The 23,688-nt window shown below is 39.0% G+C and overlaps 1 protein-coding gene across 9 annotated transcripts in view; it reads left to right on the top strand.

The window, feature by feature from the left end:
• ARMH3 (armadillo like helical domain containing 3) overlaps nucleotides 1-23,688 on the top strand; it is a 190,703-nt gene that overhangs the window by 99,465 nt on the left and 67,550 nt on the right. The window lies entirely within an intron of this gene.

A 23,688-nucleotide genomic window follows, 5' to 3' on the forward strand; every position in this document is an offset into this window, starting at 1 on the left:
TGTAAATGTTGTGTTGATCCCACACCTGGAAAGGATTTCTTTCTTTCCTTTGTTGATCCCACACCTGGAAAGGATTTTCTTTTCTTTCTTTCTTTCTTTCTTCCTTTCTTCCTTTTTTCCTTCCTTCCTTCCTTTCTTTCTTTCTTCCTTTCTTCCTTCCTTCCTTCCTTCCTTTCTTTCTTTCTTTCCTCCCTCCCTCCCTCCCTCCCTCCCTTCCTTCCTCCCTTCTTTCCTTCCTTTTAAATTTGGCTGCACTTCATGGCATGTGGAACTTCCCCAACCAGGGATCAAACCCCTTCAGTGGAAGTGCAGAATCTTAACCACTGGACCACCAGGGAAACCCCCTGGAAAGGATTTCTAAGGCAGAGTGAACAAACTCTTAGCCACCTCTCCTGTAGTATGTATGTTCTTTGATAATCATGGCAAGGGATTGGGTTGCGTGTGAAATTTTCAGATACCTAACAGCTGGGAGGGCCTCCGAGACCGGTTTGCCAGTTGATGACAGCTACAAGTTATGTCTTTGGGATCTTCTGGAACGCAGTGCATGCGATGGCAACCCTAACAGTATCTCACCAACAGTGAAAAGCAGCAGAAAGGCTGCAGACCTTTCCTTTTTTTGGAGTTTAGATTGTGACAGTGAAAATTAAAAGTACTTCTACTTGCTTGGAGGCCTAAATTTGCTCGTCAGTCTGTTTGCTTTTTACTTGTCTTTCGTGGCTTAGTCATGCTAGTTCTTTAACTGTCAAAGTTATTTGTGTTTAAACAATTTGTCCTCTCTTCCTGTTTGATCCTTCAGAGAGATTCTTAAAATGCAGCTGCTTAGAAACTGCTATTTTTATTGAAACACCTGATGTCATTAACATACAGGGCCCTATGTTTGTTCCTCCCCATCAGAGGGTTGTTCCATTGCTTTGCCACAAGAAAAATAAAATAGTATTGCTCCACCTTTAAAATTCCACTTGGTATAATTATTACTTCAGCTGCCTTCACATATCTACTGATCCCCAAAGGAAAAATAACCTGAGGGACTATGCACAGGGATGAAAGGAAAACATTTTAGAAGTTTTGCTTGGAGACTTCTATGCTAAATATTTCCTGTCACCACTTAGCAGGCTACCCCAGTGAGGTCCTGTACTTTAGGGAAGATGTCTGCTGACTATTAACCTAATTAGTCAAAAGAGAAAAAGAAAAATGTTAGACTAAAATCTGACCTTCATCTAACCAAAGAACTTTCAAGGTAAGTAATTTGAAGCCCTTAATGAATCTCTTCAGGTTAACATCTTATTGCTTTTCACTTAATGAGCATTTTATTAGCACCAAGTTCACAATCCTTTTCTCTTGTTGCTCACAGAAATAGTGGCTGAATGACTGCGAATAGGTTTTTCTCCTGATCTGTAATTTTCTTAAGGTGGATAAAGTTTGATCTATGATATTACTCTATGGTTAATATATTAATTTTTCCTTTTATTTGGAATGCATTAAGCTAAAGTTTAGTTTGTCTTTGAGAATGCCTTTTTAGATACTGCTGGGGTTAGTGACAAGCCTGGGGTTTGGAATGAGAATTTAGTGCATTTCTTTGTAAGTCTCTTAATTGTTCACCTAGTGAGTTTGCCTCTTGTCCCCCTGTCTGCTCCAGTGGTCTTTTTGTTCCGATGCTGAGGTGTGCTCCTCCCTCCTGCTTATGTGCTTATGTAGCTATTTTCCTTCATCCTAAAAAATACTCCCTCAAAAAAAAAAAAAAAAAGGAATGCTTTAAATGTACACTCTTCTGGGGACTCTAAGGAACAAGAAAATCTCTCAGCACCCTCTGGATACGGGGGTTCACTGAGAATAACACCCTTTGGAGTGGGCTGTGTATAGAATTCTGACTGTCCCGGGGTGGGGGTACAGAACACCCTCAGGCAGTAATCAAGGCCACTGTTGATGGCCACAGAGTTAGAGTTAGGAAGGGAATGGAAGGTCTCAGCCAGGCAAAATCCCCCCAAATCCCTTTGCCCATGCACCTGTTTGGGCTACAAAATTTGCCTCTTAGTCACAACTCTCTTATCAGAATGGATACTGACGAGTTGAGAGGGGGAGCAGTTTGATGCCAAGCACTTCAGCTGAAAGATGCAGCTTAGTCTAGTGAAAAGTAAATATGGACTAAAGTGACTAATGATAGAAGCAGAGGCATTGGGCAGATGGCTCTTGAGTAGCAAGGAGTACACGAACATAATCTTCTAGTCCAATTGTCTGCTCTAAAGTGGCAGGCAGGCTCAGATTATCCCCGGCTTCAGAATTTATCAGTAATGACCTTTCTTCTGTTAATCAGACCCTGCAGATCTCCCATTACAGAGAATGAAAAGCATTATGCAGATTAAAACAAAGCACCAAAATGAGGCTGCTATAATATCATTTCCCCAATGCCTGGGAACATTACATATTATTCTAATAGTTGCTGTTCCCTAATCTCTTAAGACTACAGCTAGAAATGAAAAACCAAACACTGAATCCCATGTGGTTAATCATCTCTTTTGCCCTAACTTGGTTTATGCTGCAAAGTGAGGTTTTGCATTAGGTTGTATCTAAGCTTGGTGAACTGCAGTGCAGTAAAGAAGTCTTGGTTTAGGAGATTCAGATATTTATAATGAAATATTAAGATCTTTTTGTTGGGGCTGCTGTGACTTTAGCATATAAAACCCCTCCTTACTTCAACCTGAAATTCCCTTGGGGTCTTTCTCCATTTTGCTTTTTAAAAAAAAATTGTGGGAAAATATATGTAACATAAAATTTACCATTTTAACCATTTTTAAAGTCTACAGTTCTGTGGCATTAAGTACATTCACATTGCTGTGCAACCACCGTCACCGCCAGCCATCTCCAGAACTCCTTCATCTTCTCCAACTGAAACTCTGTACTCATTAAACAATAATTCCTCATTCCCTCCTCTTCCCAACCCCTGGAAATCACCATTCTACTTTCTGTGTCTACTCTAGGAACTTCATATGAGAGGAATTATACACTATTTGTGCTTTTGTGACTGGCTTTTTTACTTGGCCTAATATCCGCAAGATTCTTCCATGTCATGGCATGTATCAGAATTTCCTTCCTTTTTTTAAAGACCAAATTCAGTCTTCCATCGTATATATATACTACTTTTTCTTTATCCATTTATCCATTGATGGACACTTGCATCCTCCACCTTTTGACTACTATGAATAATGCTGCTGTGAACATGGGTGCAGAAATATTTGAGAACCTGCTTTCACTTCTTTAGGGTATATACTCAGAAGTAGGATTGCTGGATCATATGGTAATTCTATTTTTCATATTTTGAGGAATCATATACCTTTTTCCACAGCAGCCACACCATTTTACATTCCCATCAGTGATACACAAAGGTTCGAATTTCTCCATAGCCTCGCCAGCATTTGTTATTTTCTATTTCTTCTCAATCATAACCGTTCCTGTGGGTGTGAAGTGTATCTCATTGTGATTTTTGATTTGCATTCCCCTGATAACTAGTGGTGTTGAGTATCTTTTCATGTGCTTATTGGCCATTTGTGTATCTTCCTTGGAGAAATGTCTATTCAAGTCCTTTGCGGATTTTTAAATTGGGTTGTGTTGTTGTTGAGCTTTAGAAATTCTTGGGCTTCCCTGGTGGCGCAGTGGTTGAGAATCTGCCTGCCAATGCAGGGGACACGAGTTCGAGCCCTGGTCTGGGAAGATCCCACATGCCGCGGAGCAACTGGGCCCGTGAGCCACAACTACTGAGCCTGCGCGTCTGGAGCTTGTGCTCTGCAACAAGAGAGGCACGACAGTGAGAGGCCCGCACACCGCAATGAAGAGTGGCCCCCGCTCTCCACAACTAGAGAAAGCCCTCGCACAGAAACGAAGACCCAACACAGCCAAAAATAATAAATTAATTAATTAATTAATTTAAAAAAAAAAAGAAAAAAAGAAATTCTTTATGTATTCTGGATATCAATCTCTTGTCAGATATATGGTTTGCAAATATTTTCTCCCTTTCCATGGGTTGCCTTTTCATTCTATTGATAGTGTCCTTTGATGCACAGAAGTTTTTAATTTTTTTTTTTAAATTAATTAATTTATTTATTTATGGCTGTGTTGGGTCTTCGTTTCTGTGCGAGGGCTTTCTCCAGCTGTGGCAAGTGGGGGCCACTCCTCATCGCTGTGCGCGGGCCTCTCACTCTTGCGGCCTCTCCTGTTGCGGAGCACAGGCTCCAGATGCGTAGGCTCAGTAATTGTGGCTCACAGGCCTAGTTGCTCCGCGGCATGTGGGATCTTCCCAGACCAGGGCTCGAACCCATGTCCCCTGTGTTGGCAGGCAGACTCTCAACCACTGCGCCACCAGGGAAGCCCAGAAGTTTTTAATTTTGATGAAGTGCAACTTACCTATTTTTTTCTTTTGCTGTCTGTGCTTTTGTTGTCATATCCAAGAAATCGTTGCCAATGCAAGTCATGAAGCATTTCCCTTTGTTTCTCGAAGAGTTTTGTAGTTTTAGCTTTTACGTTTAGGTCTTTGATCCATTTTGAGTGAAGTTTTTTACATGGTGTACGGTAAGAGTCCAACTTCATTTTTTTTGCATATGGATGTCCAGTTTTCCCAGCACCCACTTTGTTCTTTCTGAGATAACCACGACTCTGATTTCTTAATTTGAATCAGGCTGAATTTTGAACTTAACTGGTAAGGTATAGAAATGGAGACTCCATGTTTTTTTCTGCATGTCTTCATTCCTTTTGGATTTTAGGTTTGCTCATTCTTCTGCTTGTTTAAGAGCAGGGACTCTAGAGTTAGGTTGTCTGAGTTTAAGTCTGAGTTCTACTGCTTACTTTGAATAAGTTATTTAACTACTTTTTGCTTGAGTTTCCTCATCTGTAAAGTGAGGATAATAATGGAACCTGTGTCATTGTTGAGATGATTAAATGACAGTATATGAAAAGCACTTAGAATAGTGCCTGGCACATAGTCAATGCTATATAAATGTTCATCATTATTATCTTTTAAAAAAAATTGCCATCCTGAATGTGCATAGCTGGGGGTTTTGCCAGCCTCGGTTCTGATGATCTGCGCAGGACTTCATTCTAGACAAGCGAGTACCTTCCATATTCAACTTTGCCCAGTTCCCTTGGCCCCACCTCATGTGGACTTAAAAGGGACCAGAGATACAGAATGATATTATTTCAGGCTGACGTTAGGGGAACACTGAAACTTAGGCTGTTAGTCTGCGTCTTGGCATCATTGATGGGAAAATAGTTTGAATGGAGAGTTTATGTTTTCCATCACTTCTAGCCCTTTGAGATGTTTGATCGTGAAACTTTGGCTTTATTATTTTCAGGTGAGCAGTCTGTCATCTTGTCATCATTGTGGTAAAAGAGAATGTCCTCAAAATGAATATGAGGGTATTTCCCTGGTGGTCCACTGGTTAAGACTCCGAGCTTCCACTGTAGGGGGCACGGGTTCGATCCCTGGTCGGGGAACTAAGATCCTGAAAGCCATGCAGCGCAGCCAAAATGGAAAAAAAAAAAAAAAAAAGAGAGAATATGAAAGGAAACTAACCAATGTGCTCTTATCTCTGGTTGCAGAGATTATAGGTGTTTTAAAATTTTCTTTCTAATATTTTATTAAAAACAGTTAGCTGTGGTTTGTTTTTTTGTTTTGTTTTTGGTAGATGCTCTTTATTAGGCTAAGGAAGTTCCCTTCTATTTCTAGTTTCTTGCTTTTTTTTTTTTTTTAACATTGAAAGGGTGTTGGGTTTTGTCAACTACTTTTTCTGCATCTGTTGAGATGATCATGTGGCTTTTGCTTATTCTATTGATATGGTTATAGTACATTAATTGATTTTCAGGTGTTAAACCAACCAATCTTGCATTCCTAGGATAAATCTCACTTAGTTATGGTTTATAATTCTTTTTATATGTTGCTAGATTCAGATTGCTAATATTTTGCTGAAGAATTTTTGTGTCCATATTCATAAGAGGTATTTCTCTGTAGTTATCTTGTGATGTCTTTGGGTTTTTGGGGGAGTTGTTTGTTTTTGTTTATTACCATACTTGTATTCGTCTCACTTATGGATGTTCCTTTGTTGCAGCGAGGGGAAAAAAAAAAAGGAAACTTTATTCATGCATGCACAAAGGTTGTGATATTAACCGAAGATGATGGTGAAAATTTCTCAGCATGCTTGCTCTGGCTGAGGCCACCCTGCAGTGAACCTTGGAACCTTGGAAGCTAATTCCGGTGCCTGGAACCATCCCCACATGGGCCAGGAGGTGCACTGGGGAGGGAGGAATCTGTCCCCTCCCCAGCAGTCTTACCTCATCCAGGGATGTTCAGAAAAAAGTGTTGCTGGGTCCCTGGTCCGTGATCTGTGGTCCGTGGCCTGGAGCAGAGAAATGCACACCGGGAGAATCAGGTCTGGCAACGAGTCCCCACTGCCCAGCGATCCCTATGCACCCACTCACTCAACTGCCGGTTATCGGGTGATGTCTTTGGTTTTGATATCAGGGTAATGCTGGCCTCATAGAATGAGTTGGGGAAGTAGTCCCTTCTCTTTTGGTTTTTGGAAGACTTTGAAAGATCAGTATTAATTCTTCTTTAAATCTTTGGTACAGTTAATCAGTGAAGCCACCAGGGCCTGGGCTTTTTTTCACAGGTAGTTTTTTTGAGATTGTAATTCATTCTCTTTGTTTCTTATAGGTCTGTTCAGATTGTTTCTTCTTGAGTCCGTTTTGGTAATTTGTGTCTTCCTAGGAATTTGTCCATTTTGTCTAAGTTGTCTAGTTTATTGGCATACAGTTGTTCATAATGTTACTTTTTTTATTCTGTAAGGTCAGTAGTAATGTTCTCTCCTTTATATCTAATTCTAGTAATCTGAATTTCCTCTTTTTTCTTTGTTAGTCTAGCTAAAAATTTGTCATTTTGTTGATCTTTTCAAAGAATCACCTTTTGGTTTCATTGATTTTTCTCTTTTGTTTTTCTTTTTTCTATTTCATTATTTCCACTCTTGTTTTTTTAAATTTTCTTCCTTCTGCTTGCATTAGGCTTAGTTTGCTCTTCCATAAAACAAACCTCAATAAGTTTTAAATGATAGAAATAATACAAGGTATATTCTCTGACCACAATAGAATGAAATTAGAAATCAACAATAGAAAGAAATTTGGTCGGAGAACATACGTTGTATAGTTTCTGTCATTTTAAATTTATTGAGGTTTGTTTTATGGTCTAGCATATGATATATCCTGGAGAATGTTTCATATGTACTTGAGGAAAATGTATATTCTGCTATGGTTGAGGGTACTGTTCTATGTTAGATCTAATTGATTTATAGTGTTGTTCAAGTCTCCTATTTCCATGTTGATCTTCTGCCTAGTTGTTCTATCCATTATTAAAGAATGGGTATTGAAGTCTCCAATTTTTATTGTTGAATTGTCTCTGCTTTTATTTCTTTCATGACATATCTTTTTTTTTCATTTTTTTTTACTTTCAATCTATTTGTATCTTTTTTTTTTGGTTCTATTTGTATCTTTGAATTTAAACTGTGTCTCTAGTAGATGGCATATCATTGGATCTTGTCACTTTATTCAGTCTGATAATCTCTGCCTTTTGATCAGATTGTTTATTACATTCATATTTAATGTTGTTATTGATATAATTGGACTTATGTCTGCCATTTCATTTCTAGTTTTCTATGTGTCTCAGGTCTTTTTTGTTCCTCTGTACCTTCTTTACTGCATTCTTTTGCATGAAGTGGACATTTTCTAATATAGCACTTTGATTTCTTTAATGATTTTTTCACTATTTCTTTAGTGGTTGCTCTAGGGCTTACCAATATACATCTTATCAGAATTAGAAGCTGTTCAAATTTATAATATAAATTTGTGAGATATAGAAACATTACTCTTATGTAGCTCTTAATGTATACATGCAACACTCACTTCAGTAAACTTTATTTGCCAAAATAACACACTGAAAGGAAGAATTTCACATATTTCCTGAGAAAGGATGCATTAGAAACAGGACCCTAATTTTGTCTACTTTTTCATATCTGGAGCTAGGTACTAGGTGATAGTGGGGGAAAAGTCTATATTTAGAGTTTAGATACATTTCCTTTGTGAGAGATTTTCTCACATGTAGGTATTAAACACAGCATTCTAGAACCTGCTGTATTGTTTGGTGAACTAATAGCCCACAGCTATTTCTTTTTCTATACTCAAAATGTGAGCAATCAGAGCTCATTGGCTCTTACTGCCTACATGTTGAGCTTTATAACTAAGAGTACAGGTACAAAAGTAATAGGACTAATTGGTGAACAGTTGTTTTGGAGGTATATAATTTCTGAGAGAAGGACACAGTACTTTGATGTGGAGTGCACAAAAGAGTTCTTAGGTGTGTTCTTTTATGTCTGGAGTCAGTGTTGGTTTGTGCAAGAAGTTCTTGTCCTGTGCCGTATTTTTTACGTCTCATTTTCTCCCAGCAAGGTAGGAGCTGCTGATCGTGGCCTGTTTTTATTGGCTCAGATAAGGGACTGTTTATGGAGTATGACTCCTAGGAGAAAAGGAGTCAACTTTGAGCCCAGCCCTGTGTCCTGAATCCAGCTACTGGAATATGAAATAGAAGGAGCTCCTTGGTGGGTTCCAGGTGCACACTCTGAGAGTATCAGTTAAGGCCTTCTAGGTGTGGGGCCTCACCCTTTGTAAAGGCTAGTGTTTCATAGGAATGTGACAGCCAGCTTGAGGAACCTCATAATTGTGAGTTAGTTGGGAGAGATCTTATATGTATCTGATGACCTTATTTTATTTTTGTTTGTTTGTTTTTGTTTTTTAATGCCAACTCTGTTTTATTTATTAATTAATTTTTATTGGAGTATGGTTGCTTTACAGTGTTGTGTTAGCCTCCACTGAACAACAAAATGAATCAGCCATGCACATACAGATGTCCCCTCCCTTTTGGATTTCCCTCCCATTTAGGTTACCACAGTGCATTAGGTAGAGTTCCCTGGGCTATACAGTATGTTCCCATCAGTTGTCTATTTTATATATAGTATCAATAATGTACATGTGTCAATCCCAGTCTCCCAATTCCTCCCTCCCCACCCTTTTCCCCCTTGGTATCCATACATTTGTTCTCTGCCTCTGTGTCTCTATTTCTGCTTTGCAAATAAGATCTGATGACCTTATTTTGAATGTTGTTTTGGCAAATGCTTAGACAGTCTTTTTGCTTGTTAATTACACTGATATTTTTCTCTTTCTTAATGAATTATGCCAAGTACTTACTTGAGCCTTTTGGAGGTGGCTTTGAGGGACTGCCTTTGTGACTGAGCTAGTGATAATGGAGTAGCTGCTTTCTGGTGACTAAGGTCATTGAGAGTACAGGGTCTTGAGGTAAGTTGGAAGGGCTTTCTTCTCAGCAGACAGTTGCAGATAAAATTGCTAAGAACGCTGGAGGAGAAATGTATGATTGGCAGTTTGCTCCAGAATGTTCTAGCCCTCGGTCCCAGGTGTGTGAGTGAATGGCCCCCATGTGGCAGGAGAGCAAATTCTCTCCTCTTTCTTTAGGTACACATTCTCACAACATTCTCTGTTTCTGTAAATATGTATTTACATAGCAACGGGCTTTGGTTTGTACCTGTCCCATTGGTTATTCATTGGATCTCCTACCTATAATTTTATGGTGTGGTAAATTAACTTAGATTTTAAACCTAGCATTAACTTTTTTTTTTTATGTCTGAAACATTTATATTAACATATTTCCATACATATTTCCATACAAATACAAATATAAGATTTTTAGAAATTTCATGTAATGTCTGAAACATTCATATTAACATATTTCCATACAAATAACCCAATGAAAGTTTAGTATTAGTTGTTTTGTTTGTTTTTTTATACTGCAGGTTCTTATTAGGCATCAATTTTATACACATCAGTGTATACATGTCAAACCCAATCGCCCAGTTCAGCACACCACCATCCCCACCCCACCGCAGTTTTCCCCCCTTGGTGTCCATATGTCCATTCTCTACATCTGTGTCTCAACTTCTGCCCTGCAAACCGGCTCATCTGTACCATTTTTCTAGGTTCCACATACATGCATTAATATACGATATTTGTTTTTCTCTTTCTGACTTACTTCACTCTGTATGACAGTCTCTAGATCCATCCACTTCTCAACAAATGACTCAATTTCGTTCCTTTTTATGGCTGAGTAATATTCCATTGTATATATGTACCACAACTTCTTTATCCATTCGTCTGTTGATGGGCATTTAGGTTGCTTCCATGACCTGGCTATTGTAAATAGTGCTGCAATGAACATTCGGGTGCATGTGTCTTTTTGAATTACGGTTTTCTCTGGGTATATGCCCAGTAGTGGGATTGCTGGGTCATATGGTAATTCTATTTTTAGTTTTTTAAGGAACCTCCATATTGTTCTCCATAGTGGCTGTATCAATTTACATTCCCACCAACAGTGCAAGAGGGTTCCCTTTTCTCCACACCCTCTCCAGCATTTGTTGTTTGTAGATTTTCTGATGATGCCCATTCTAACAGGAGTGAGGTGATACCTCATTGTAGTTTTGATTTGCATTTCTCTAATAATTAGTGATGTTGAGCATCTTTTCATGTGCTTCGTGGCCATCTGTATGTCTTCTTTGGAGAAATGTCTATTTAGGTCTTCTGCCCATTTTTGGATTGGGGTGTTTGTTTCTTTAATATTGAGCTAAATGAGCTGTTTATATATTTTGGAGATTAATCCTTTGTCCGTTGATTCGTTTGCAAATATTTTCTCCCATTCTGAGGGTTGTCTTTTCGTCTTGTTTATAGTTTCCTTTGCTGTGCAAAAGCTTTGAAGTTTCATTAGGTCCCATTTGTTTATTTTTGTTTTTATTTCCATTACTCTAGGAGGTGGATCACAAAAGATCTTGCTGTGATTTATGTCAAAGAGTGTTCTTCCTATGTTTTCCTCTAAGAGTTTTATAGTGTCCAGTCTTATATTTAGGTCTCTCATCCATTTTGAGTTTATTTTTGTGTATGGTGTTAGGGAGTATTCTAACTTCATTCTTTTACATGTAGCTGTCCAGTTTTCCCAGCACCACTTATTGAAGAGACTGTCTTTTCTCCATTGTATATCTTTGCCTCCTTTGTCATAGATTAGTTGACCATAGGTGCGTGGGTTAATCTCTGGGCTTTCTATCTTGTTCCATTGATCTATGTTTCTGTTTTTGTGCCAGTACCATATTGTATTGATTACTGTAGCTTTGTAGTACAGTCTGAAGTCAGGGAGTCTGATTCCTCCAGCTCCATTTTTTTCCCTCAAGACTGCTTTGGCTATTCGGGGTCTTTTGTGTCTCCATACAAATTTTAAGATGATTTGTTCTAGCTCTGTAAAAAATGCCGTTGGTAATTTGATAAGGATTGCATTGAATCTGTAGATTGCTTTGGGTAGTATACTCATTTTCACAATGTTGATTCTTCCAATCCAAGAACATGGTATATCTCTCCATCTGTTTGTATCATCTTTAATTTCTTTCATCAGTGTCTTATAGTTTTCTGCATACAGGTCTTTTGTCTCCCTAGGTAGGTTTATTCCTAGGTATTTTATTCTTTTTGTTGCAATGGTAAATGGGAGTGTTTCCATAATTTCTCTTTCAGATTTTTCATCATCAGTGTATAGGAACGCAAGAGATTTCTGTGCATTAATTTTGTATCCTGCAACTTTACCATATTCATTAATTAGCTCTAGCAGTTTTCTGGTGGCATTTTTAGGATTCTCTATGTATAGTATCATGTCATCCGCAAACAGTGACAGTTTTACTTCTTCTTTTCCAATTTGTATTCCTTTTATTTCTTTTTCTTCTCTGATTGCCGTGGCTAGGACTTCCAGAACTATATTGAATAATAGTGGTGAGAGTGGACATCCTTGTCTCGTTCCTGATCTTAGAGGAAATGCTTTCAGTTTTTCACCATTGAGAATGATGTTTGCTGTGGGTTTGTCATATATGGCCTTTATTATGTTGAGGTAGGTTCCCTCTATGCCCACTTTCTGGAGAGTTTTTATCATAAATGGGTGTTGAATTTTGTCAAAAGCTTTTTCTGCATCTATTGAGATGATCATATGGTTTTCCTTCTTCAATTTGTTAATATGGTGTATCACATTGATTGATTTGCGTATATTGAAGAATCCTTGCATCCCTGGGATAAATCCCACTTGATCGTGGTGTATGATCCTTTTAATGTGTTGTTGGATTCTGTTTGCTAGTATTTTGTTGAGGATTTTTGCATCTATATTCATCAGTGATATTGGTCTGTAATTTTCTTTTTTTGTAGTATCTTTGTCTGGTTTTGGTATCAGGGTGATGGTGGCCTCATAGAATGAGTTTGGGAGTGTTCCTTCCTCTGCAATTTTTTGGAAGAGTTTGAGAAGGCTGGGTGTTAGCTCTTCTCTAAATGTTTGATAGAATTCACCTGTGAAGCCATCTGGTCCTGGACTTTTGTTTGTTGGAAGATTTTTAATCACAGTTTCAATTTCATTACTTGTGATTGGTCTGTTCATATTTTCTGTTTCTTCCTGGTTCAGTCTTGGAAGGTTATACCTTTCTAAAAATTTGTCCATTTCTTCCAGGTTGTCCATTTTTTTGGCATAAAGTTGCTTGTAGTAGTCTCTTAGGATGCTTTGTATTTCTGCGGTGTCTGTTGTAACTTCTCCTTTTTCATTTCTGATTTTATTGATTTGAATCCTCTCCCTCTTTTTCTTGATGAGTCTGGCTAATGGCTTATCAATTTTGTTTATCTTCTCAAAGAACCAACTTTTAGTTTTATTGATCTTTGCTATTGTTTTCTTTGTTTCTATTTCATTTATTTCTGCTCTGATCTTTATGATTTCTTTCCTTCTGCTAACTTTGGGTTTTGTTTGTTCTTCTTTCTCTAGTTTCTTTAGGTGTAAGGTTAGATTGTTTACTTGAGATTTTTCTTGTTTCTTTAGGTAGGCTTGTATAGCTATAAACTTCCCTCTTAGAACTGCTTTTGCTGCATCCCATAGGTTTTGGGTCGTCGTGTTTTCATTGTCATTTGTCTCTAGGTAATTTTTGATTTCCTCTTTGATTTCTTCAGTGATCTCTTGGTTATTTAGTAACGTATTGTTTAGCCTCCATGTGTTTGTCTTTTTTACGTTTTTTTCCCTGTAATTCATTTCTAATCTCATAGCATTGTGGTCAGAAAAGATGGTTGATATGATTTCAATTTTCTTAAATTTACTGAGGCTTGATTTGTGACCCAAGATGTGATCTATCCTGGAGAATGTTCCGTGCGCACTTGACAAGAATGTGTAATCTGCTGTTTTTGGATGGAATGTCCTATATTTATCAATTAAATCTATCTGGTCTATTGTGTCATTTAAAGCTTCTGTTTCCTTATTTATTTTCATTTTGGATGATCTGTCCATTGGTGTAAGTGAGGTGTTAAATTCCCCCACTATTATTGTGTTACTGTCGATTTCGTCTTTTATAGCTGTTAGCAGTTGCCTTATGTATTGAGGTGCTCCTATGTTGGGTGCATATATATTTATAATTGTTATATCTTCTTCTTGGATTGATCCCTTGATCATTATGTAGTATCCTTCCTTGTCTCTTGTAACATTCTTTATTTTAAAGTCTATTTTATCTGATATGAATATAGCTACTCCAGCTTTCTTTTGATTTCCATTTGCATGGAATATCTTTTTCCATCCCCTCACTTTCAGTCTGTATGTGTCCCTAGGTCTAAAGTGGGTCTCTTGTAGACAGCATATAAATGGGTCTTGTTTTTGTATCCATTCAGCCAGTCTATGTCTTTTGGTTGGGGCATTTAATCCATTCACGTTTAAGGTAATTATCGATATGTATGTTCCTATGACCATTTTCTTAATTGTTTTGGGTTTGTTTTTGTAGGTCCTTTTCTTCTCTTGTGTTTCCCACTTAGAGAAGTTCCTTTAGCATTTGTTGTAGAGCTGGTTTGGTGGTGCTGAATTCTCTTAGCTTTTGCTTGTCTGTAAAGCTTTTGATTTCTCCATCAAATCTAAATGAGATCCTTGCCGGGTAGAGTAATCTTGGTTGTAGGTTATTCCCTTTCATCACTTTAAGTATATCATGCCACTCCCTTCTGGCTTGCAGAGTTTCTGCTGAGAAATCAGCTGTTAACCTTATGGGAGTTCCCTTGTATGTTATTTGTCGTTTTTCCCTTGCTGCTTTCAATAATTTTTCCTTGTCTTTAATTTCTGTCAGTTTGATTACTATGTGTCTTGGTGTGTTTCTCCTTGAGTTTATCCTGTATGGGACTCTCTGTGCTTCCTGGACTTGGGTGGCTATTTCCTTTCCCATGTTAGGGACATTTTCGACTATAATCTCTTCAAATATTTTCTCTGGTCCTTTCTCTCTCTCTTCTCCTTCTGGGACCCCTATAATGCGAATGTTGTTGCGTTTAATGTTGTCTCAGAGGTCTCTTAGGCTGTCTTCATTTCTTTTCATTCTTTTTTCTTTATTCTGTTCTGTGGCAGTGAATTCCACCATTCTGTCTTCCAGGTCACTTATCCGTTCTTCTGCCTCAGTTATTCTGCTATTGATTCCTTCTAGTGTAGTTTTCATTTCAGTTATTGTATTGGTCATCTCTGTTTGTTCTTTAATTCTTCTAGGTCTTTGTTAATCATTTCTTGCATCTTCTCAATCTTTGCCTCCATTCTTATTCCGAGGTCCTGGATCATCTTCACTATCATTATTCTGAATTCTTTTTCTGGAAGGTTGCCTATCTCCACTTCATTTAGTTGTTTTTCTGGGGTTTTTTCTTGTTCCTTCATCTGGTACATAGCTCTCTGCCTTTTCATCTTGTCTATCTTTCTGTAACTGTGGTTTTTGGTCCACAGGCTGCAGGATTGTAGTTTTTCTTGCTTCTGCTGTCTGCCCTCTGGTGGTTGAGGCTATCTAAGAGGCTTGATGGGAGGCTCTGGTTGTGGGTAGAGCTGACTGTTGCTGTGGCAGTCAGAGCTCAGTAAAACTTTAATCCACTTGACTGTTGATGGGTGGGGCTGGGTTCCCTCCCTGTTGGTTGTTTTGCCTGAGGCAACCCAACACTGGAGCCTACCTGGGCTCTTTGGTGGGGTTAATGGTAGACTCTGGGAGGGCTTACGCCAAGGAGCACTTCCCAGAACCTCCGCTGCCAGTGTCTTTGTCCCCATGGTGAAACAGAGCCACCCCCCGCCTCTGCAGGAGACCCCCCCAACACCAGCAGGTAGATCTGGTTCAGTCTCCCCCAGGGTCACTTCTCCTTCCCCTGGGTCCCGATGCGCACACTACTTTGTGTGTGCCCTCCAAGAGTGGGGTCTCTGTTTCCCCCAGTCCTGTCGAAGTCCTGCAATCAATTCCCACTAGGCTTCAAAGTCTGATTCTCTAGGAATTCCTCCTCCCATTGCCGGACCCCCAGGTTGGGAAGCCTGACGTGGGGCTCAGAACCTTCACTCCAGTGTGTGGACTTTTGTGGTATAAGTGTTCACCAGTCTGTGAGTCACCCACCCAGCAGTTATGGGATTTGATTTTACTCTGATTGCGCCCCTCCTACCGTCTCACTGTGGCTTCTCCTCTGTCCTTGGACGTGGGGTATCCTCCTTGGTGAAGTCCAGGGTCTTCCTGTCAATGATTGTCCAGCAGCCAGTTGTGATTCTGGTGCTCTCGCAAGAGGGAGTGAGAGCACGTCCTTCTACTCCGCCATCTTGGTTAATCCTTCCTAGCATTAACTTTTTTATGGGTATCTGAGATGAGCCATCTGATGTATATTCTTCATTCTGCTAGTCTGTTAATCAGCAGGACTTACCATATGCTATATCCAGTTTCTGTAGATAGGCATCAAAAACCTGAGAAGAAACACATTGAGAGAGAGAAAGAGGATGAATGAGAGGAAGTGTGGTGTGTTTGTGTGAGATAGATTTGGGCTTCTTTCTTTAAAAGCTTGTGGTTTTAGGAGCATTTCTTTATTCTTCTCTTTCCGTCACTGCTTCCTTATTTTTATAACTCTTTCTAAGTACTAGGAGTTGAGAACCAGAGGGGCAGTCAAGGTGACCTAGAATTGCTGCTCTATTTTAGCAGGTCAGGAAGAAAGGTGTTTCCAACTGACTCATTATAAAATGGGGTCATAAGGGTGGGAAGGGGCTAGAGTCTACAGCAGTCTAAAGCCTGTCATTCCTGGGCTTTTGCCCTTTCCCAGACAGCTCTCTCCATCCTCTGGCTCTCTGGAGATGGCCTGCTTTTGCCGGCACAACTGACCCTGGTCCTTTAGGGATGGGCTGCTCCCTAATTATTACTGATGCCAAGGAAAGAAAAAAAAAACCAAACATTTTGTTTTCACCTGAGAAAAGGTTGTTGCTGTTGTTTTCCAAAAGGAATTCTTGCTAGGAAACGTAGATATTTAATCATGGCTTAGTTCACAAAATGCTGGCTTCTAATTGTAACTTATATAAAGCCTAGCCACAAATGGGATCAGTAGGCATAGTTTAGGTCCCTAATTCCTTTCCCTTTTCCATCCCGTATCTAAGATACTTTAAAAAGTAGTCTTTTAAAACTGTGGGCAGTTCATCTTATCCCTTATTTTTCCTTCTCCATTTACCTTTTCCAAAAGTCAGAGTGGAACTCTGTTCATATAACTCAGGTACTCTAACAATGTTGAACTGTAGACTGTTAATCTGCTGATGGGATGAAAAAGCCATTACTATTGGGTAGCAATATATTATCCTATCAGCAAACCCAAACAGGCATCTGTTCAGCAAGTGAAACTTTAGGTTTCTTTGGATTATTGTGATCAAAAAGAGAAGTGTTCTTGGCCATAGGAGCTTAATCATTCTAAATTCTCAGATTATACCAGAATGGCTAAGGTCCCATACCTTTCTCTTTTCTATTTGACTTTGATCTTGCAGGTTAGCAGTGCTGGGTCACAGAACCTTAAAAGCTGAAAGAATTTAAGAGGCCATCTACCCCAGTCTCCTTCCCAAAGCGTAAATCTCATTTGTTGGGGTAATATCCAGCCTCTGCTTGAAGACTTAGTGAAATAGTGCTTAATACTTTAGGCTACAGACTATTCAGTTTTTAAAGTAATTAATTAATTTATTTATTTTGACTGCGCTGGGTCTTAGTTGCGGCACGTGGGTTCTTCATTGCAGCATGTTTTGTTGCAGCATGCAGGATCTTTAGTTGCAGCATGTGGACCCTTAGTTGCGGCATGTGAACTCTTAGTTGCGGCATGCATATGGGATCTAGTTCCCTGACCAGGGATCTAACCCGGGCCCCCTGCACTGTGAGCGTGGAGTCTTACCCACTGGACCACCAGGGAAGACCCTATTCGGTTTTTTAAATGATGAGAATCTCTTCCTCATGTCGAATCTTCCTTTTTATAACCTGAACCTATTAATATTTCTACCTTCAGATGCAACACCAAAAAATTTACTCTTTTTTTAAAAATTAATTTATTTATTTTTGCCTGTGTTGGGCCTTCATTGCTGTGCGTGGGCTTTCTCTAGTTGCAGCGAGCCGGAACTCTTTGTTGCGGTGCGCAGGCTTCTCATTGCAGTGGCTTCTCTTGTTGTTGAACACGGGCTCTAGACGCGCAGGCTTCAGTAGTTGGGGCACATGGGCTCAGTAGTTGTGGCTCGCGGTCTCTAGAGCGCAGGCTCAGTAGTTGTGGCGCACGGGCTTAGTTACTCAGTGGCATGTGAGATCTTCGCGGACCAGGGATCGAACCCATGTCCCCTGCATTGGCAGACTTATTGTTAACCACTGAGCCACCAGAGAAGTCCCTTTACTCTGTCTTCTATGTTGACTTCTTCAGAGGGCTAACATGTATACTACTGCCCTTCTGTAGGCAAAATATCCCTCAATTGTTCTTCATATGACATGGTTTCTAAATCTCTGGGGTACTGTGATTGTTCTTTAGATATATTCTATCTTCTCAATTTACCTCCTAAAGTATGGTGTTAGCGTGTGCCTTGTACCAAATAAGCATTCAGTAAATGTTTATTGGATCAGATGAGACCTAGAACTGGATCCAGATGTGATCTGAGTAGCTTAGATTGTAGAGAGACTCTTAGCACCCAGGATATGAACCTATTTCATTTGCAGCCTCCAGTTGCATTAATTTTTCAGCAGCTGAATTTCACTGTTGGCTCATAACAAGCTTAGGTCCCACTAAAACTTTCAAATCTGCTTAAAGTGACCTGCAGTCAAACTAACTTTCCTCCATCCTGTAATTGTTCGGTTGGTAGTGCTGTTTTGCTTTGTGGTGCTGGTTAGTTTGTTTTAATGCTACTTGCTTATTGTAGAAATTTTTAAAACAATGCAGAAAAGAGCAAAGAACAAAGTAAAGTAAAATCTCACCATTCAGAGATAGCTACTATTACTGTTTTGGTGAATCTCCTGAACATCTCTAGTTGATTTTTTTTTTTTAAACTAAGCTAAATGAAACTTTATCCTTATTAAATGTGTCTTATTCATTACAACCCATCAATCTAGTTGAGTCCTGATTATGTCATTCTATGTATTGGTTTTCCTTTGTAGCTTTGTATCATTGGCATATTTGATAAATATTTTTATCAAATTTTTGTCCAGATGCTTTGATATAATCCCAACTCTGCTAGTGATTTGGTGGGTGATTTGGGAATAATCTCTCCTCTTTCTGGGTTTTGGCTTGCTGCTGTTATGTAAAATGGCCTTGAAGACTGAAAATTTTTCTTAAGAATCAACCGCAAAGCTCTTTGTAAAGAATAAATTTGTGAAGAAAAAGCTGTGGGTGGGGAATCATCAGCCAGGGCCAGACTAGAAAAATAAATCCTTTTATAGACAAGTCAGGGACAACAACCTTCATGGAGTGGTTCAAATCTTCCTCTATCCTCCTACTCCCCCAGCAGAGGGGTTTACCAATTGAAATTTTTAAAAAATGGGGGGGAGGGAGGAAGGGAGGGAGGGAGGAAAAAGATTATAGCAAGCATTACTTCTTATATTGAGAAATTAAAGAGAACATACAGGTAAAGAAGATTTAAAAGGCAGTTTGGAGTGAGGGTGGGTGAGAGAGCTTTACTGAGAAAGAAGATGCTCTTTACTGTTTTCTCTTTTAATTAGTAAGCTTGGTGGTCACAGTAAAGGCTCTTCTGAGCCTGGGGTCCATAGGGAGAGAGAAGTGTGAAACTCACTGCTGCCTGCTATTTCTCCCCTAAACAAGCTTTGCTTGTGTGTTGCATTTCCCCTGGGTTCTTAAAGAAGGTGTGTGATAATCTAAAACTGAAACTGAGGCAGCGTCTTAAGCAGGCAATTAATGACATAAGAATTTTTAGCTCCAGTAGATTAACTGTTAAATGAATTGTGTCTGAATTTTACTGTGATAACCAGCCTAATTATAAATATAGTATTTATAGTAGAAGACAATAATAAGCAGAATTATGTACTCAGTGATCAGACTTTACGAGTTTCTAACACGGAGGAAAGATTTTCTTCTTAAACTGTCTCTTGCTGTTCTTTTTATGTAGGTTTTGATTAATTTTACCTTGATTACACGTTTCCCTGGAGCCTAGATATTGTGCATGCTCTAGCAAAGCAGGCTCCTGTTCTAAGAGGTTTAATGAGGTTTTTTGTTCTAATTGGTTTCTATGTAATTTCTTGTGAAACCAGTAACATGTGAGTGGGATGTCAAACACAGGGTGCGCTGATGCATTTTCACTACCCTATACACCAAAGGACATTAATTTCTCTCTTATTTGACACTATTTTCATATGATGAAAATTCTCAATCTCAAGGAAGCTCTAGAGACAGTTGGTTCTCATTGATCTCTCCTCTCCTGCATTCATCTTGGTGACACCTCTGAAAAGGCAGCAGGAGTAGCCATCTGTAGTTGGAGCTCATTCTGAGTAGAAGGGGGCGGAAGATTTCTTACCAGGATTTTGACTGTATCTCATCTTTCTTATGAGGTAATTTACTAGATGGAATTCAGATAGCGATGAATTAAAATCTGTTCCTTTTGCCCATTTAATCTGAACTAATTTCCTATTTTAAAAATATGGGGACTTCCCTGGTGGCCGCAATGGTTAAGAATCTGCTGGCCAATGCAGGGGACACGGGTTCGAGCCCTGGTTCGGGAAGATCCCACATGCCATGGAGCAACTAAGCCCATGCGCCACAACTACTGAGCCTGCACTCTAGAGCCTGCGAGCCACAACTACTGAACCCTGTGCGCCTAGAGCCCATGCTCTGCAACAAGAGAAGACACTGCAGTGGGAAGCCCATGCACCGCCATGAAGAGTAGCCCCCGCTAGCCGCAACTAGAGAAAGCCCGCGCGTAGCAACGAAGACCCAACGCAGCCAAAAATAAATAAGTTAAATAAATAAATTTTTTAAAAAAAGAAATAAGGGCCTGATTGTTTAAAAAAAAAAAGAGAGAGAGGAGAGAAGGAGTAAAGGAGATTTCTTTGACTTAAATTTCACTGCATTAATATGCCCTCTACCCTTCTTCTGAAGTTCAAAAGCACTGTTTCCTTCTGTTGTCAGCTATTGAAGGTCCTTCCTTTGGGGCTTTGGTAATATCTGTGACCTATAATTGTCACTTGTAATGCTAAGCGTTTTCTTTTCATGAGTCATTTAGCAGTTATCTATGGTTTTGACTAAACTGACCTCAAGTTAAAACTCTTGAGGTTAAGATCTCCATGCCTATTGCCATGTACCTCTGCCCCATTACCCTCAGCTCTTTCGGTGCTCAGGGACTATAACTTGATTTGAAAAGCTCAGTGTTCTTTTTTGGGTTTTTTTGTTTGTTTGTTTTTACAAGAAATCAGTGTTCTACTAAACCTGACAATTCATTGTCTACTGGACAATTTTGAGTTGGGATAACAAATTAGAGTTTGCGATACATTGCAGATGATAAATGTGACTTCCTTAAAGGGAAATCCATTTGTTTTGCTTAGTGTTTCTGTGATTAATTACTTGCCAGATTAAACTGCTCCATAAAAATGCATAGTATTTTGTTCAGTTGCTCTTCATGGTGATTAATTAGGCCATACTGTTGCTTCGTATGTTAATTATGCTGACTTTTTTTTCTCTTCTAGTTTAATTAATACAGCATTTATTTGAAAGACTGCTTTTAGGACAGGACACTGTTTTAGGAGGAACAGTGCCCAGAGTTGCTTTTAGGCTGGTGTTAGGGAGTAACACCTCAAATTTTCTGAGAGTGCTCTCTGTTGGTCCTTGTCTGTATCCGTGATTTGCAGAGAGTACACTAGGAATAAGTTGGGAAAAGCTCTTTTTGGTTTTCCTGTAGTTATTAAAGGTGATATACTGAAGATTCTTGGCTCAATTGAAAACTGATTAAGAATATAGAGGAGAGACTACTGATGCAACATGTGTTATTAAACAAATGTAAAGTTAAATTGTGTGTGCGTGTGGCTTAGGAAAGAGCGTTGTTTCCTAGGATGCTGCAGGGTGCTGATGAGGAAGTCAGGAATATTTAACATTTTTATTAATAATCTAGGGCTGAAAGTAAACAGAATGATAAGTTTGTAAGTGATGCTGATTTGGAGATGTTTCCTATATGCAGGAGGGCAGAGAAATGATGTAGATGGACCAGGAGGAGAAGCATCACAGAACTAGCATCACAGCTATTCCACTGGGAAAATGCATATCTGCTGTATAGAAATAGCATAAATAGAATCAGGCAGATATTTTCAAAAGTAGTCCACTCCTAGTAATTTACCCAAGTGAAATGGAAACCTGGCTTGAATAAATGTTTATAGTGGCATTATCCATACATTCTCTCAAAACTGGAAACAACCCAAATGACCCTCAACTGATGAGTGAATAAACAAACTGTGGTACACCCATATAATGAAATGCTACTCAGCAATAAAAAGGAATGAGTCACTGATACATGCAGCAACATGGATGAATTCACTTGCATTACACAGTATGAAAAAACCTGGACTCAAAAGGCTATATAATGTATGGTTTGATGTATATGATAGTCTGGAAATGGAAAAATTATAGGGACAGAATTTAGATCAGCCAGGGGCTGGGGTTGGGAGGAGGGGTATGGGGGAAATTTTGGGGTGGTGAAACTGTTCTGTATCTTGATTGTGATGTTGATTACATGACTGTATGCATTTTTCAAAACTTACAGACTGTACACTAAAAGGGTAAATTTTACTGTATGCAAATTTTACCTTAATTTAAAAAATTAGATCTTCACAGGGAAGGGTAAGACATTAAACTTTTGACTATCACTACCGTAGTTTATATGTGGCAACTTTTTGAAACTGATTTGAGTAACAGGAGCTAGAATTTGGATTTTCTTCATGTTGCTTCCAAATTCCAAGGGTTTGTTTGTTTGTTTGTTTTTGAGTGGAAGCAGAGATGGAAGGGTGAGTTGCAGTGGATTTCTTTAGGTGTCAGCATTATATAAACCTGTATACTGATAAAAGGGTTATTTTAAGAAGAAAATCACAGTTAAGGAGCTTTTGGACCTTGTTGATAGCCATCAGACAAAGACAAGTGAATCATTTCCCCAGTTTATGGATTGAATCCCATTATTTGGAGTTCTGTGGATTTAGTTTTTGTTTTAAAGCTGTGTATATTTGTTCTGTCTGGGCTCTTCCACGACTGAATTGTTATAAGACCCAGAATAGAGCCCAGGGTATTTTCTGTCCCAGAGCTAACCTCAGAGACAACTTCTTTACCTCTCAACATTTGGACTGGAACAAAAAGCTTCATCACAATATGGATTTGTGAGGCAGGTTTGCAGAATGTCAGGGACCCAGGGATAGGTAAACCACTAATGCCAAATCACTGCTGAAAGCTGCTGTGCCTTTTCCCTCCCCCTCCCCTATGTCTCCAGCGATCTGAACTGTGTGTATAGTGCTTGCTTCTCATGTCCAACTTGAAGCACTTCCCTGAATGCCAAACTCTTCAATATCTATTCAGTGTCTCTAAAAATAGCCCAGTGGGGGAAAATTATATGGTGGTAGTATTATTACACTACTTGCAGCAATAATACTTAATATAGCTCTGTGGCTGCAGCTTAGTGTGCTAACTGCTGACTACCCTGAGCAGATGTGTGGCCCTCATTCTGGCCCAGACCAGGCAGATTACATTTAGCAAGATGCTGATTCCATGAGTGATTTGCCAAGCAAATATCTCTGAGTCTTCCAGTGTTTATAGCTGAATGGTTTTTAGCACTGGACCTGAAGGGGCTGCTGTGCCCCCAACCAAGACCCCATCTGTTAAAACCTCACATTGATTTGTATCCCTAGTAATAAAAATCTGTCCCTTCTCCTAGTGTGATAAATAATGCAGATATACTAGATGAAGGCTGCTATTGGAGCAGAACTCTAATCATTCTGTTCAGTGTTGAACTAAAACTAATTTAATCAGAAATGGGATTTTCTCATATATACATATCAAGTGGCCTATTGTTTTCTTATTCTGACTTAGCATGTTCACCTATACTTGCAGGGTTTAGCAAGTAGTAATTTAAAAGATGTAATTAACTTTGTAAAAAAAAATGACAAGTTTTAGCAGGGAAAGAAATTATAAGATATTTAAAATTTTTGACTGGATAAATAGGTGATAATGAAACGCTGTGAGATAAAGGTTTATGTCAGCAGCGTATCATATCTTAATCATATTATATATATATATATATAA

The sequence above is a fragment of the Balaenoptera physalus genome (genome assembly GCF_965194825.1).
Source record: "Balaenoptera physalus genome assembly, chromosome: 14".
Classification (NCBI taxonomy): domain Eukaryota; kingdom Metazoa; phylum Chordata; class Mammalia; order Artiodactyla; family Balaenopteridae; genus Balaenoptera; species Balaenoptera physalus.